General features: G+C 40.5%; 1 protein-coding gene and 1 long non-coding RNA gene across 2 annotated transcripts in view; one reads left to right on the top strand and one right to left on the bottom strand.

The window, feature by feature from the left end:
• The window catches only part of LOC142767677 (uncharacterized), a 79,453-nt gene that overhangs the window by 46,364 nt on the left and 14,977 nt on the right, over nt 1-18,112 (bottom strand). The gene's annotated exons all lie outside the window — the stretch shown is intronic.
• On the top strand, nt 7,082-17,909 carry LOC142767678 (uncharacterized). The gene is made up of 2 exons (XR_012885095.1): nt 7,082-10,056; nt 13,334-17,909. It is a non-coding gene; the product is annotated as an uncharacterized LOC142767678 (long non-coding RNA).

The raw sequence follows: 18,112 nt of genomic DNA, 5'->3' as shown, positions 1-18,112 counted from the left end.
GTAATTGAGTTCCGTGTCATGATTATCATGTTTGAATGTACGTTTACCTTCGCCATCTATTCACGTCACGTGATACCAATTTTGTGTATGTGGAGCCAGCAAAACGGTTGCGAGCACGCTATTAGCGTGGGATGTTGCCATGCTCTTACTTGACACGCTTCTCAGGATTATCATGTTCGCACCAGTCATATAGTTCGTCGTCCATGGACGTAACGTAACACCGAATTCGGTATATGTAAAGCCAGCTAAACGTCAGCGAGCGCGTCATGAAATGCCCATTATACTCCAATGTACAGTTGACGCGCGCGCACGATGGGCACAGCGACGCTAGGTAAGGAAAACGCGAGCACTCTAGCGTCTGACGCCAGGCGCGAACGGCATGACCAGCATCCGTCGGCGTGCCTCGATGGCAACTGGTGCGAAATGCGACGTGCTAGATTTCGCGCTGGTGCGTTACCCAGACAACACTGCGTCTCCCTCTTTTCGTGACAGAGAGACGCCGGACGTGCTCAGACGTGCATGCGTCAAAGCGATGCGGTGCGGCGCGCACATGTGAGTATATGGCAAAACCGGCGCCTGGCGTCGCAACGCTGGCGTGACGCGAAAATACGAACGCCGGCGAGCACGCGCACCGCGTCACGTCCAAATGTATTGGCGCCTTCACTGTGTCATGTAGTCATGTTCTCACTTGACACGCATCTCATCATTATCACGTTTGCACCAGTCAAATGCCTTCGTTATTCAATGAGACGTCACGTAATACCAAATTTGGCATATGTGAAGCTAGCGAAACGGGCCGCGAGTGCATCATGAGTGTGGCAAGTAGTCATGTTGTCACATGACACGCATGTCATGATTATCATATTAGGATCTGTCATTAAGCTATGTCGTCTATCGGCGTCGCGTAATGCCGAGTTTGTACATGTGAATCTATCGAAACGGCCTTGAGAGCATCGTGAGCGTAGCATGTAGTCATGTTGTCACATGACACGCATCTCATAATTATCGTGTTTGCACCAGTATCATACCTTCGTCATTCACTCACGTCCCGTTATATCGATTGATTGATGATTTATATATGGGGTTTAACGTCCCAAAACCACCATATGATTATGAGAGATGCCGTAGTGGAGGAATCCGGAAATTTCAACCACATGGGGTTCTTCAACGTGCACCCAAATTTGAACGTCCCGTAATACCGAATTTGGTATAGGTGAAGCTAGTGGAACGACCGCGAAAGCATCATGAGCCTGGCATGAAGTCATGTTGCTACAGAACACGGATCTTATGATTATCATGTTTGCACCCATCGCACACCTACGTCATTCATTCACGTACCGTAATACCGAATTTGGTATATTTGACGCTAGCGAATTGGTCACGAGCGCATCATGAGCGTGGCATGTAATCATGTTGCTACATGACACGCTGCCATGGTTTTTATGTTAGGGTCTGTCGCTTGTGTTCTCCGTGTAATCATGTCATATCGTACCAGTTTTGCAACAACATGCCGTGTGAACAAAACCACCGCAAGAGCTGGAGGACGATGAAACGCAAATTGTGACATTCATGGGATACATATCATAACTTTCATGTCATGACTAGTCAAATATGTTCTCCATACACCCATGCTAAGCCATGCCAAAATTGGTAATGATACCATTATCGGAACGGCCAGGAGAGCTAAAGTTGTAGGCGGCTAGATAGATAGACACGCTCAAAGTCGCCGAAGTTCGCTTAGAAATGCCTCGCAATTAAAAGGTAAATGACAAAACATACTTTGACTTTAGGGCAAAAACTGAAGAGAAGGTAGCTGAGTCTCTTTGTTAACACAGCACAGTAATACTTCATCGTGTGAGTGACCATCCTGGCTTTTTTCTCGCATTTAGCAGTTCCTGTGTCCCCTCATGAGCTTCGTGAAATAGTATTCCCCATATCAAGAGATTCGAATGCAAGACAAGAATCGATTTCATCTAAATGCTCAATCAGTACTTACTATGCTATTTTGACTACCCCAAAAATAAAATGTTGTGTCTTGAAGCACGGCTAACCCTCTCAAACGTGCCTGCTTTTTCGTGCGGGTCATTCAACTGTAGGCAACGCGAAAGAAGAAAGCGGCTGTTAAAAAAACGAGCTTTTTTTCTTCAGCGATATTCATTTTTATGAAATATTAAGGAAAAAACTCTGGTCTCAGTTGTGATAATCTCTAATAATTGAAGAACCCCTACATCAGTCAAAACCAGCTTTCAATCTATTATGTCCCCATTTGCTTTCATCACAAGATATAACAGGCCAAAATCTACTTTGCAAAAGTCTACTGCCACCTGCATTCTGCTGGCTGTTATGAGCTCGCATTATTCGTAACTATACAGTCTCAATTTTTTCACTGGAGTGTAAATTCGCTTTGCTGGTTTATCTTGAAGAAATGCGTATTCTCAGACTTCGGGCCTAACGGGTGTGCATAGCCTGTTTCTAAATGGCGAGAAATATCGAATGACGAAAAAAAAGAAAAAAGCGCGACCGCAAGAACAACAATAACAATGAAAAAGCATTAAGTGAACGCAACACTTTCACAAAATCTTATTCTGCTATATTGGATAAAGTACTCTCGCCAGCCAACTGCCTGTTGTGACATATGTCAATATGTCACTCTCTTTCCGCTTCGTTCGCGCAACTACTCTTCTGCCCGCTTGCTTATGTGGCGTGTGCTAGTTTTTGTATGAACATTCATCTTCTGGCTGGCTGGTCATGGCTGAAAACTCACTGCAAATATGAGAATGACAACTAAAAAAAATTGTTCAAACAGGTGAGCCGCATACTCAAGCCGAAGAAAGCATGACTGTAAAGAAAGTAAACAAATTGCCAATAAATCAGGAAAATACACTAAGAGCAATCACCGAGTGAAATATTGCTCTTACAGCTGGCGGCCATTTTTACTTTACCTTGTAGTCCTTTCAATTCTAGAAGACAGGTAAAAAAGATGCTTAGAAAGGTGTCAGAAAGCCACAGAAAGAAAAAGCGAGAAAACATAGAAGAGACTCTCAACGAAAAACTTGTCTCGCGAGTTGTCTCGTGTGCACACGGTTGGAAACCATCTCGCTTGCAAAAGCCATACATCTTCGGTATGTGTGTTCAGAAAACGCGCTCTATTTCACTTATTCCGACACCCAACCAGCAAACACGGCAAAACCTGTGATGTCAAACAGGAAGGCTTCAGCCTGGGTGGAAATTCATTGCCACCGTAAGGTCGAACTCCAAGCCCGATTCTTAGTACCATTGCAGGAGGACAGGTTTTCTTCTTTTTTGAAAGTGTGCCTCCTTTAACAAAGAGGCAAGAAAGGCGGCAAAAATAATTGTTTGACAGAACACGAGTATAAATTTGACAAAAGAGTGTGTGCTGTGGGTGAAGGTCGTAAGAACACCGTTGCAGAAAAAAAGTGGTCGTCTTAACAGGAAGGAAGCTGCATGAGAATCCCACATCCTATGTCTCACGGCGTAAGTTTTTCTTCTTAAAGAAACTGCAGAAAACCATGTTAACAAAAGACACGTTACGACTGCTGCCGATACTGTACACAACTACATGGCAGAACGAAGGAAGCAATCCTGCTGTGCAGGTTCATTGACAACAACGGGGCTATTTTTCTGAATTCACCGCGCAGGGAGGTGGCGCGTGGTTGATTGTTAGGCGCAGTGGCGACTTCTAGGTTTGATCTTTATCTCGCGCTCCTTTGCCCTTGGCCAGAGCTTACAAATGGTTTCTTCGCCCCCGTATTCTAACGAGCACCCTATTTGGCATCAGCGCCTACCCTACTGAAAAGTTCCGTATGAAATCTTACGGAAAATATATGGACTCCGTAACATTTCCTTATGGTACATACGGAAAACTAATGGAGTTTTATGGAAATATACGGAAGTTGTATGGCATTTACGGAAAGCTTCTTATGGAGTATATGGAAGGATAAGGAAATTGTATGGCGTATACGGAAAGCTTTTTATGGAGTATACAGAAAGATAAGGAAAATGTATGGCATATATGGAATGCTTTTTATGGAGTATATGGAAGGATAAGGAAGTTTTATGGCGTGCATAGAGTGAGTTTTATGGAAAATATGGAACGATAAGAAGACTTATGGGGCATACGGAGAGTTCATTATGGAAGATATGGGAGGATAAGGAAAGTGTATTGAGTGTACAGAAGCTTTCATAAGGAAAATACAGAATGTAAGGTCTTACGGAAATATACAAATTTTGTAAGGTGCTTACGAAAATGTGCAATAGTGTATGAAAGGAATGTAGATTGTTGCAAAAATGTGGAAACTGTACAGTTGTTGTTACATTTTCAGCAGGAAATCCGAGCTCTATAAAGTTATAAATGAATGCACAGTGACATATATAGTACAAAAGAATAATGCAGGCTAGTCTGTGTTGTCAGTCACCACTGTTCGCCCTTTTCCAGAATGAATACAACTTCTGCAGATGACCAGGTGCTAAAGTCTGTCACACGGAAAATGTGTCATTCACAAGGAATGACAATAACTGTCATTTTACTTGCATGCTGTCACACGAAAACAAATTAAGCAAGCAAAGCACAACTTCAAGGGCTCGTTTTTTGGTAGAAACAATAATAATGAGAACTAAATTCAATGTGAATGAACTTGTCAATATTAATGAAACTGTTCTCATTAACATTGGCAAAGAGAAATGTCATTTTACAATATCGACCATGAGCTTAGCTCTCCTGAGCACCGACGAAAGAAATGAAAATCTCTGAAAACTAATTGCATGTAGCCTAAAAATAATTTTTTATTGATAGTATATGTGCTCCTACAATATAGATACAGCTATACACAACTTGCCACAGCTTCACGACAGAAACGAGGTAGGGGCAGAGGGAGTGGTCAGAAAAATAATTAAGTATGAGAGCACAACTGATATGTACAAACAAATAATGGTGCTTATCATTGATGCACGGATGGTCGTGTATAGAGCTGGGTCGTTTTGAGATCTTCAAAAGCATTGTTTCAGACCACCATGCAGATTACGCTTCAATTGTAGTGCTACATAAGACACAACTTATGGACCAGCTTTAATGAATAAGAAGATTATAGGTTAAACAAATGCTTTAAAATATATCATATCATGGCTGCATGGACGCATACAAGCTATGTAAAGCGCAATAAAGTGAGGACGCATGAGCTTCTCTTGATGCTTCAGTTCTACATAGATGCTTCAACTGTGCTGCAAAGAAATTTAACCAATGTCTGTGTGTGCAACATTGTCCATTTTAAACTATCTATATGTATATATAAAATTCCTACTGCGGGTTAAGCTACGTAGCACTCCATAACTCTTTCTTTTATTAAGGGCAATTTTTTAAACAATCAACTTTATTTATTTTCTGTCTGATGACTTCGTGCCCGCAATTCTTGGTTTGGCTCGATCACAATTGTGCAGCCCTTATTTTAGAGGAATCAAAAAACATCAACCAAAATTTGGAACTGCTTCTCGGTGATATTGCCTTCCCTCAACTGCCACAGCTTGAGAGGAGTCATATAGCAAGTCTCGCGCATACCTAGGGCCTACCCTTGAAGAAACTGGTCCGGCTGTGAAATGCTCAGTTTTTTCTCAAATAAATTTTTTCGTTTAAGTTTTCTCACTTCTCGAGTCCCTTCACAATCAAGCAGACCCATTGTTCCCCTTAGTCCTTAATTTTGTTATATTATGAAATAAATAAAAAAATAATAATGAAAATAAATATACCAATAACTGTTGCGCAAAAAACACAGTCCCACAAACGTACTTGAACGCAATATTGCTTTTATTTTGTTTTATAACCTAAGGCATTAGAAAAGATAGCAGTACAATAAAAACGTTGAAAAAAAACAAAAAAAAATTAAACTTTGCGGGACTCGAACCTGCGCCACTTAGTTGTGCTCGTGCACGTGAACCGAGTGGGTTAGCTTGCTGAGCTATTGGCGCTGAAGGTAGCGCGTGGGTTTAAGTTATGTATATAAATTTGCTCTTTACACGCTATGTGTTGGCATATTTATGTACGATATGCGATCGTATCTATTGTTGTGTGCATATGTTTTGGGATTGTATATACGTCACATGCTTTTCGCATGTCTTTCAACTATAGATTGCTGCCCCGCCGCGGATGAAAACAAGTATTTTTACACCCACACACAAGCTTGAGCAGTTGAAGGTTGTTTCCCGGGGCTCTCTTGCGATTGAGTCGGCCACCACAGGGAATTAGAGTGATACGCCATTAATCCCTGCATCTAGCTGTATTCCACTTAGTAGCTCTATCGCTTGATGACAAATCGAGCGCGGGGCGCGACGCTATTGCGCACGACCATGCCTCGCGTAGTGGCGACATCAGCTGATTGCGCTGGCCCGCTTGCTTCGATTTGCTTCAGAGCAAAGAAATGTCATACCTTGAAAGATTGCGTACTGCACGATGTCAAAATGTTACTGCTTTGTAGCCATCCTATGATTCATTGAGAATTGATAACTCTGATATCACTACTGTAGAGCTTTGCGTCGGCGACACGCACCGAACGTGAAACCGCACTACGTCTGTCGTAGAAGCAGTAGGAGGCTGTCGTCTGCTAGAACAAAAACAAAACAAAAACCTGCTAAAATATTCATAAGTTGTAACTTGTTTTTTGAATAGCCGCTTATCACTTTTAAAGTTATTTCGCTAGATAACATACATTTTTTTTTTTCAGTTTATAGCAGCGAAAGTTGTTTTTTTTCCTCACACAGATATCCAAGCCAAATCCATTCACATCTAAAGCCACATGTTGTTTGTCTTTGTCTCCGTGGGTAGCTCTCTCCTGTGTTCGCGCTGCTACACACGAGAGCACAAAATGTTAAATTTACGCAAGGAAGCGCCGTTCCTCGTTCGTGTGATGTGCTAAGATTGCGCCCTATTCCCGCGGTTGTCCGAGTGCGGATCAAGTGCGAGTCGTCCAAGGAATCGGCGGGTTGGGCGGGCGCTCGAAGGACTCCAAGGTGACGGCTGACGCCTGTGGTTGCTTCCCTCAGGACAGTGTGAAAGAAACTAAAGGTAAGGGGGACACTTTTTTATGTAGACCAAATATGCCACTCAGTGCAAGTGTGTGTTGCTGCACTCGAACGAGGCGTCGTGAGACGGTAACCTTACGCGCCTTTGCGAGTGCGGTTGCCGATTCGCTTTGACAACGCTAACGCTAGCAGAGCCATGGCGCATCGGCGCGGCCTTACTGGAGCTCATTCGAGACAACTGCGGCAACATGCATGTGTATGGTGATCGATTTTTTCATATGTGCAGTGTAGTGAGGAAGACGCACACGGCGCTTGCTACGTTGTTGATTAAACGAAGCCTGCAGTGCCACTTGATGAAAAGCAGCATTTTGTTTACGTTCGCGGGCGATTAAATTCGTAACTTGGCTCGATTCACCTAGCCAACCGCCTAAGTGGGTTGATTAGCATACGTTCACGGTAGAGCGTTATTATGCCCCTAAACAGTGGCGTGTGCTTGTTAAAAGATATAATGTGTGTGCCTAGTGTAGAGAGAGAGGTGTTCGTGTAATCTGCATATGTACCTTCAAGACGCTTTAGCTTGTAACTAATAATGTACCGGCCAGCACCTACATTGTACGCCTGACTTTGAAGAAAACTTGCATGCACAATATGAGATTTTGTAATCTGCCAGAGTTGCTTTTTATAAAATAATACACTGCCAGCATGTTCAAAATATGTTTCGCTGCTGTGTGGCAGGGGTGCGGTTATCACGCTGTTGTGTAGTTGCTGATGCAAGCACTTATAGTTTTGATGCGTTAATATTTCTCATCTAACTCATCAGGTGTTTGGCTGTTTCAGCACAAACAAGGCAAAGAGAGAAGGAAGACGGGTAATGACAGGACGAGTGCCGACTTTTGTTTGCAGGAGAATACCCATGTTGGTGTATTTATTGTGACAGCCTTTCTGTGTTGCTTTTTTGCCCAATTTATGCAACAACACAGTTGTCAGCAATATGAGAGAGAACACTGAAATTAGCTTTTAAAGATCATGGTGACTAAATGCCTAGTAATTCACAGCACAAAGTAACAACAAAAGACATCAGTATGATTAATGTGGACGAGTACAGTCGTGCATCTAGAAAATATATTGTGCAAAATGTTGCCTAAGTAAGAAACTTCTCTATGTTTGCAAATAGTGTGACGTCACTTCGAGCGCCGTGCCAGCCATTCCCTCCCTCTGTGCAAGGGCTGGTTGGCAAGGAAGTTGTTTGTGATGTTCCTGATAGACCACTGAGATGTATGCGATTCTAAACCTGTAGCCTAAAATATACGTAATCTTTTGCGCAGTTACATCGCTGCATCTGACACCTACAACTTATTTGCATATTTACATTGCTCCCTTAGGACCTAACACACAAACTTGTTTGCATTGTCACTTCATGAATATCGAGCGGTAAAGGTACTGAGTATATGTGAAACAAGAATCTCTGCTTATTACATGAAGACATATGAGGCCTTCGATAAAACGAGTTATACCTTTATTGGGCTTGCGTACTCGTCGGGGCGATTCATACATGCAGCTTCAGCAAATGGTATCTTCTAGCCCGGTGACCATGCAATTTTTTTCTGCACATAGCGCAATTATCGAGATGTACCCACTCGCAGATGGTCGTGTCAAGTGCATATTTACCTTGACTAAAATGTCGAATCAAGTTTTTTCATCGACCGGTCCTTGCCATAAGTGCTAACGTCTTCGCAAATAAGACACATTGTTATTGACACTGCACACACCACACACAATATTCTCAGTTGAACCAATATTCTCAATACCTTTCAATGCACACTACATGCCGCAATCAACAGTGCACATTTTTGAAGACTATGCCACTGTTCCTCGCACAGGCCACCACGTGTGTTCACTTCTTCAAGATAAACAGACAGCGTGGCAAATATTTTACCACACAGCTAGATGTTTGCTGACACATACTACAGCTAATGTTGACATTGTAACGTGAAGTGTAAGCTTTGAAAAATTAAAACTTGCCCCAAACACCGCACGACTGTACCGGGCTGAGCCACCAGCGGGAGTGTTTTTCCAGCCACACCTTTTACATGTGCCAGTGACATCATGCTGTGACGTACCTCGGTAGGGGCCTATCGCTGCATACTTTATGTGAATGAGGGTCCTGTTAGTGAAAGCAGGCATTGTTGATTTCGTAACTTGTTCATTCCCAACTGGACCTTCATTTGCACGAGTTGTCTGACTGATATTCAGGCGAACTTTTGTGCAATAAATTATACAGTTGGCAGTCTGTGCTTGCTCCATACTGTTGTTACTGGTGTTTCTTGTTGTTACTTTGCACTGCTCATTACTGCTCACCTACAGAAACTAGCCTATCTTGCTGCTGTTTTGGACAAGATGCAGCTGGCAAGTGCGATAGTGTTCATAACTCTAAATTCTCAAGCAAAAATTATCGTTTCATATTCAGTTAGTTGCATTCATATCAGTACATTATAAGAAATCATTGATTAAACATTAATCCGTGTTCCTTCACATAATGCTCACAACTTTTATATCAAATTGTATGGTGTTTAAAAAAACATGGGTTTTAGCTAAACTTCATGCTCTTTTCTTGAACAGCTGACAAAACGCTATTGGATGCTTACTTGCCATGAATTGGCCTGTGTTTGAAATACATTGCAATTCTTCACCGGACTGCCAGTACACTTCACATTGGGGGAACATTTATTAACCGTGGATTGATTAATTAAGAACGGAAAGAAAGAAGCGGCAGGCCGGGATACTTGATATTGGCATCCGTTTTGCTACCCAGCACATTATCATGCAAACTTCCTATAGAGTGGTTATGCGTCTTGCATGTGTGTCTGTAAACCAAGAACTTTGGGTAGAACTATATTTTTCTTACAAATGGTTGCAGGACTGTGGAGGCTGTAGGGCTGCTTAGGAATGGTGGAATCCCTGGACATGTGTTCAACCTTGCTGCATCAGCTCCTTGGTGTTTTCACGGCATCTTTACAGATGTGTTGGGTGAGTAAAGCAAGCAGGTTTCAACACAAGAAAAAGTATAATATGGCAGCACCTCTTGTGCGTGCCTTACATCCCAAGTATATCAAATATTTATCTTGCACCTTGTGGCCTGTAATTTTTAAAGAGACACTTCTTTTTGCTTTATATTTGAGTCTTGATGCTTCGACAGCAATGTATTTGTGTTTGACAGCAAGTGCTCTTGAACAAATAACTGATCTCAATAATGACAAAACACCCTTCATACTTGGTCCTTAGCATAAGCTAGCACATACCTGTAGCAGATTCAATTATTCATTTTTTGCTGGGATGATAATGGGCAAGTAGCAAAGGCAAGTTCAGACTGGAGTCGTCGGTGACGTCTGTTTAGGCTCTGCCATATTGCTTTGCAACCAGAGTTACTTGTGGCCACATATACAATGAAGCCACATGACGTGCATTCTAAATGAGATTACCATATCACATTTCGCTGCATCTCAATGTGTGCCAAACAAATGCAGATATCATTAGCTTGCCACTATAAAGGGATACTAAACCAACACAAGGTTGAAATTTAGTCGTGGTGTTGCAGATGTGTATGACTCTACAATGGATGCATAGCCGTGATAATTTGTCTATATGTTGTCGCAATAGTAATGTTACACACATTGTACGATACAAAAGAGGTCCTCGCTTATTTCGCTTTTTTTCGCAATGCTTCTTTCTTGTCTCTTCTTGCCATGTGCTCCTCCTCACTGTACAAGGAGCAAGAGTAGTGGGCACACAAACACGTATTTAAAAAAAATGCTGTAAGGTGAGCACTGAGAAGCTGAACACTTCCGAAAGGCTCAAAGAGGTAAAGGTATTGTTTCTAGCTACTTTTTGGGCACCCACAGCTAGTTGTGCTGCTGCAGTTAAAAAATGAGTTAAATGTTAAAAATTAATTGGAGGTGGTTTGGCACCCATAATTGCAGTTACATACAGAACTAGGTTTCAATGTGTAAGCAAAATCTGTTCACTCTAAATCAATCCTAATGATATCTGAAATTCAGGAAATATTCACAGAAAAGCTCAGGAAAGGCTAAGTGGTTGCCCCTTGAACGTGAAGGAGATACCCTTCTTCTGAAAGGTCAATAGACAGTCAAGTAGTCTCGATATTACATGCACTATAAAATATTCTGGTGTGGTGCTTTTCATGCATGTTATAATGAGAGGGGTTTTTAATAGAACTTTTGTAACTTTGCCCTGCGTTGCTGAAATTGTTCACATAGTTATATTACATGAATCACTTTATGCCTTTTGATTTTATGCAAATGGTTTGCTTACCGAGTCGGTTTAACTTGATTTTGATAAAAACATAAATGCTCTAAACTTTTTTTTTATTATACAGCAGGTTTATTTTTAAAATACGCGACCATTGATGTGAACACAGTTGGTGGCGTGCTTGATTAATCCTTCACTATCACCACTCTAACTACACCTGCTACAGTGCATAGTGTGACAAAAGTAATGGTACTTAACATTACTGGCAGCATACACTTTTATGTCTCAAAATGTGTTAAAAAGCCTGGTAAAAATGTGTGTACGTTTTTTTTTTCGCTCCAACTAAATATTCCGGTCTACTCAAAATATCTTCCGCTCTTTTAAGGTCCTCAAACTATTAGGTGTTCAAAAGAAGTATCAATGCCATATGCTTTCTTTGTCAGCCTATTCACCACTCTAATAATGAGAATTACCCGACAACATTACCCAGTAAAATATAGGGATGTTATAAAAAGTAATGTCAATTCAATTGTCAAGAAACGTTGCCAAGTTACGTTTTTGTTCACTTTTCTTTTCATAATTTTGTTAAAGTTACTTTTGATAACATCTCCTAGAGTTTGTTTGGCATCATTTTCTACTAGTTCTCATTATAATATGTTCAACAAAGACAACAAACCCTTAAATTTATAGTTCTTTCCTTTACTCATGAATCTGATACAGTGAATCTCGGTAATCTTAGCGGTGTGTGACTTGATTTTTTTTGATCAGTTGTGCATGTGTTCAAGTACATGCATTTAGGTGGGAGGGTGAACCATTACCACCTCCTGTGACTAGCAGATTTTCTGAGAACTGACAGATGCATAATGCTGCCAAAGAAGTACAGGGATATTGGAAGTAATCGTAACGTAATTGCAATCGTAATGTAATTGCCAGTAGGCAAAAAAAGGTGTCCCACACTCGCCATAATGGTAACAAGCAGCGCTGACTTACTCTTCCATGTATAAATGCACATATATACCGTACAAAATGGAAGAGGGATAGCCGCCATGGTAGCTCAGTTGATAGAGCATCGGACATGTTATTCGAAGTTCGCAGGCTCGGTCCCTGTACAGGGCAGGTTATCTTTTTTTTCCTTCTACTTTTCTTTCTTCACAATTACAACACTTCTATTCTTCTTGAAGACTTTCTGGTGTAAAAAAGGTACCTTATAATCTGAAGAGGCAAACAGAATCTGCCAGTGCACGAGTTAGCTCTTGTAGTGGTTACAAGTAAGATATGTTTTGAAGAATAAATCATTCTGCCACTTGCCTAAAGAATGGCTACAGGACATGGCACTGGATGCACTTTGTTATTTTTGAATCAAGCTATCTTGTATTCTATTTTTATAAATTACATGGGATACACATGACGGTATCACACACTTTAATGCCACAAAGATTATGCAGCAAACAATGTTATAAATGCGAAATTGCATAAGGATAAGGTGAAAACTGCACCCTCAACGAGAATGTACAGGGAGCACAGGGTGCAGGCGTCATTCCTTCTGCCCGTGCTTTTCAAGTGCGAGCTGTTTTACCTCGTTCTGACCAACTAACTAAATTGAGATGTGTTGTTATAGTGCAAGAAGATGCTCCACGGGAAACTAGGTTTGTCTCAAACTCTGTGTGTGTCTTTCAATCTATATGGTGCCCGGTTCAAGAGTTCATGCAGACCAGATCGTGTAAAACAGGACCGTGTAAAATTGACCGTGTAAATAAAATAAAATGGACCGTGTAAATAAACAGGATCGCGTAAAATGTCGTTTTCGTGTGCAACTGTAGTTGTGGTTGTGCTGAATGACCTTTCTTTATATACACTACATAACAAACTTGCTCCTTTAGAGTCGAGTGCATCTTCGGATCGATTGTAAATGTTTGCATATGCGAGGCCTTAAGTTTTATAAGAAATTGCTCAGTGTGCCACGAGGAAATGTGTGTTCAGCGAAAATTTGCATATCATTATATACAACTCTTAAAGCCTCGTCTACAACTTTGTGCAGGTTGACCTTGAGCAGAAAACGAGGAGCAGCGGCAGCCCCCAGAAATGAGCAAGCACCCTCCAAGCTCCCGAAGCTCTCTTCGACAGGAACATCATGGTCACTGTGTGGCATTGAAAGCCATTGCAAGGAGTGCCTTATCAGTACACTGTGCTGCTCTTTCATCGCAGAAGACGAAGTTGAGTCGGGCAGGCATGTTTGGACATTTGTCTAGCCAAGTAGTGCCAATTTTCACACTGGTCCTGTTGGAGTTACTGCCACAATCACAGAAGCTACGTTACCTCTCTAAATGTACAGATGTGTCGGGGAAGATTAGCTGCATTAGGTTTTTCTATAACTGATAGCTGCCAACATTCTTCATTATACAGGAGTTTTGTTCCTCACTTATGGGTCTAAAGCCCTCTACAGAAAAAATGCAACACGTCTACTTCCAGAAGACTCGAAGGCCCTACTTGTAGGTTTTTTCGGCTTGTATCATAAGCGCCTCGTTTGGGTTACATGAACATTTTATAAACATGTACAGCGAAAATTTTGGGTGGCTGGTCGTTTTGTCGTTATCTTGTTCCTCGCAGTATTCTTAAGCATGTTGTGCATTACGTTGTCAATCTGGTTCATGTGCATAGAAGACATTACGAAGTTTTAGGCTACAGTATAAAAAGCCTGGAAGCAAGCTATCAATCATTTTTTAACAGAGTTGCTTAATCTCATACATGATACATCACTAAACTTTCGTGGGTATTCATCAATGTAAGCTCGTCTTAGTGTTATCCAAAATGAAGATGTGAGTCGACAGATGGAAACATCTAGTAATCAGGGTGAACAGTGGAAGTGCCTCAGACAGGCTGGCCGATGTTGCGAAAGGAGGACCTAATTTTTAGAAGTCACCTTGTCATCCTTGGCGTGTTAGTTTAAATAAGGTCAGTAATGACATCATCTTTTGGTGTAGGCGTGTGTGCCTGTTGGAAATGTTTGTCTGAAAAAAAAAAAAACCTATAACGCAGAAGAGTGCAGCCCTTGCTTCTTTTCAAGTTAGGTTGCGCTGATACAAAGTGTTCTCCTGTCGGAGGTTGGGGGTAAGGGAAGCAAAAAAAGATAAATGATAGAAAAGAAGAAAAAAGAAGAAAGAAAAGGGGGATGAAGTAAAAGTAGTGCTACACTGCTCCTACTTTGTATCCCCCCTTTTTTTTTCTTTTTTTTCCGTTGTTTTCTTTTTTCACCCTTTTTGTTACAATTGCATTGTCCCATCTAATGCATGAATCAATGACACATGGCTTTGCTATAGCAAAGATGGCTATGTGGTGTTGGATTGAACAGCGCAATGTACTTCATTCAGTTAATTACAGACTGATCAGTCTTGCAATAAGTGCTTCCTGTCTATCACCACACATGTTCAAATGAAAAGTTTGTGCTTGGCTCTTAGTATGCTGGTATATAGCTTGTGTCTTGGACTACTCAAAATGAATGTTGTTTTGCTGCTGTTTATGGTAATGAATTTATCCAACATGAAAATATTTTGCCTTGCAAACTTTGTCGGACCTGCCTTTCTTTTTCTTTCCTATGCAGGCATTGTATGTGAGGGAGGCAGTAACAGAGAGGTGATAGCTTGAGCTTCGGAAGAATAAATGCTGGCAGTGAAGCAATTACACATCCAACATCCCAGCCATTTTGCCAACCGTACTAAATGTGTTTTGAAAAAAAAATATTGTGCTCGGTTACTGTATTGAAAACAGCAAAATGCTAAAATATATCGCAGAGAACAAAATATTAGGCCACGTTGGTGTCTTCTGGACTTCCCAGGATGTCGTCTGGGTATTGTTTGTGAAAAGTAAAAAGTGTTTCAAAAATACTGCCTCTTTTACACCAAATTCGGTGTAGGTATTAAGTAAAGGTGATTGTGTGTAGTGCATGAAGCTCAGTAATATTAGTGCAATTTTTTTGCCAGATCAAAAGCAAGGAAGCAGTTCTCTTTATATGGCAAGTTATATGATTACACTTTGTCTTAAAGTAGAAATGAATTTTTGAAGTTTTCTTATGATGGCTGTTTTCTGCATTTGATATACGACAGCTTCCATTCCGAAGTTCTCCATGGCCCTCAATAGGAGACTTCAAAAATCATTTTCCTCATTTAAACAAAAATTGTAATGATAACACTTGCCATATAACAAGAACTGTTTATTTGCTTTCAACTTACACATAAAAGTAATATTCAATTAGACAAACACACAGCTCAAGTTGCATCTCAATGTGGACAAAAACGATTATATAGTGATATTTGTAATCTGGACCTAACATTATTTTTTTTCGTGAAATATAACTTCTGTGCAGTGAGTATTTGTGGCTCAAATATTCATACAAAGTGCAGTATTGCCATACAAGAAATGCAAACGATAAACAGTTTGGCTGAATTCTTCAAAGCCTATGTAGCGGAAAAATTGCACTAATGTTACTCGGCTTCAAATACTTTAAGAAGCACCTTTACTTAATATGTAGATCAAATTTGATATTGCAAGAAAAAGCGGTACTTCGAAATTTTTCTCACAAATAACACCCGCACGACATTCTGCGAAATTCTGATGGTACACACGTGACCACTACTTTTTCCTCTTCAAAACATTTCTGCAAATAGCTATTTTCAGAAGAGTAAATTACCATCATTTTTTTAAACTATACATCTGTGATGGTTGCCAGGCAGTATGGTTTGTATGTTTGGTGTAGAATAGCCCAGTGCGAAAAACAACAAATGTCTGAGCATCCTTTGACGCTCGGGCAATTTCGAAAGCATTTGTTTGTTAGCAGCAATTCAGTTAAGCCCTTGTCTTTATGCTTAGGCCCAGAAACAAAACACAAGTAATCAAAGTAGTCCTAAGAGTCATGCAGTCTCGCTGTTCCAAGGCTTGTGGAGCCTAATTTAGTGCAAGCTTCACCATTTTTTAAAAATTCAGATTCAACCAACAGGTTTTGGAGGCACAGTGCATTTTCAGCTAACTTGTTTCACACCAGTTACTTCGATAAAAAGTGGGAAGTAGAGGTAAAAATACCATTTTAAAGGCATTGTAGATAATAACAAAAAAGACTGCTTTCTTTTTTTGTGTGGTGCTTTGCCTGAACACTGTGCTTTTTGTGGTATATTTCGTTGTCTAGTGAACAGAGGCCTTAAAAACTAACATTAGCCATGTTGAGGTCGATTTCTTGGTTATAGTCATAGTAGCCATATTAAAAATATATGACTTCAAACTTGATTGTTCTTTTGAAGATGTTTTCTTGCATAATGATATTTCAGAGTCTTAGTCAATTTTGTGATAAGAAAACGTGATGTCATAATAGGGTCACTTTTTGTAGGGTCATTCAGTTCTACCTTACCTTTTATATTCCTAATAGAGCAGTTATTTTCAATACTGGTATTTAAAATGGAATGAGCATGCTGTATGTAGTAAAGTGTAAGCACTTACAGATAGCACATGCACCCAACTTTTCTGTTGGCGGTTTATTTCTGTTATTCTTGATTTATATGTGGGGTTTCACGTCCGAAAACCACGATATGATTATGAGAGAGGCCGTAGTGGAGGGCACTGGAAACTTCGACCACTTGGGGTTCTTTAACGTACACCCAAATCAGCACACGTGCCTACAGCATTTCTGCCACCATCGGAAATGGAGCCGGGATTTGATACCGCGACCTGTGAGTCAGCAGCCGAATTTCTGGTACTCTTGCTCCCCTATATGTGTGCAGTTCGGTTATAGTTATCTGGCTTGCACAGATATTTAATGGCACCTGCCTTGTCCTGCTTGCTTTCATGGTGATTTTAACCTTCATAAGTTACATAGGTTTACTCTCAAAATTGTTCAAGATGCCAATTTTGTGCACAAACTGTATAGTATAAAGGCAGCAGATATACATGCACACACTATTAAATGTACATTGAGAGCTTTCACTTGCAGTTTCTAAAGTTTTACTGTGCAGGAAGCATTTAAATCATAATTTCATAAGGACATATTAATCGATTATCTCTACCATTGAAAAGCGTGACAACCTAGTTATTTTAACTGTGATAAGCATGCCGTTTTCTTTGATGTGGCAGAACTAATTTATACACTCATTCCTTCTGTTATTCACATATGCATAACATGAAGGATTGTGTGCCTTACATTTTCAGTTTTATTGTGTGTGTTATATTTCTTGTGCATGTGAACTAATGTGCTAACATGTGTCTCTGACATTATTTGTGCCAATTATTTTCATTTCCAGGTGCCTATGAAGGACACAAGTTCTATGGCAGTGACCTTCCAAATTTACAGTGGTGCCGGAGCCTCAAGCAGCATTTCGCCGATCTCCACAAGGCGTTCATGATACAAACACAGCGCCACACTTTCACAGTGCTATGCTATGATTATTATTTATGTTTAAACATTTCGTTCTAAAATTGCTGTTACATTGTGTTTTGTGCCACCATCCTGTGGCTTAGGTGGAGCTCGTGAAATTACGGTGTAGTCACCTCATTTGTGTACCATCAACACTGCAATGTCACCATTCTCAGCTGGAGCATACAGACAAATAAAAAAATATATTGATTGTAGCAGGGCTGGTGTGTATAATAATGCTTCTCTATTGATAATAATAACTTTATAAGTTCTTTAGGTCTTGCATAGAACACTGCATTAATGTGTTGCAATGTAACCACCATTTATGATCGCTAGCATGTTAATTTAGTAGTTTTGTAATGTATTTTATTTGAAAGGCAATTTTGCTTCCGCATCACGACAATTAGAAAGATGCCGATGATT

This window comes from Rhipicephalus microplus, chromosome 7 (assembly GCF_043290135.1).
Source record: "Rhipicephalus microplus isolate Deutch F79 chromosome 7, USDA_Rmic, whole genome shotgun sequence".
Taxonomy (NCBI): domain Eukaryota; kingdom Metazoa; phylum Arthropoda; class Arachnida; order Ixodida; family Ixodidae; genus Rhipicephalus; species Rhipicephalus microplus.
This window is presented reverse-complemented; position numbering and strand designations above follow the sequence as displayed.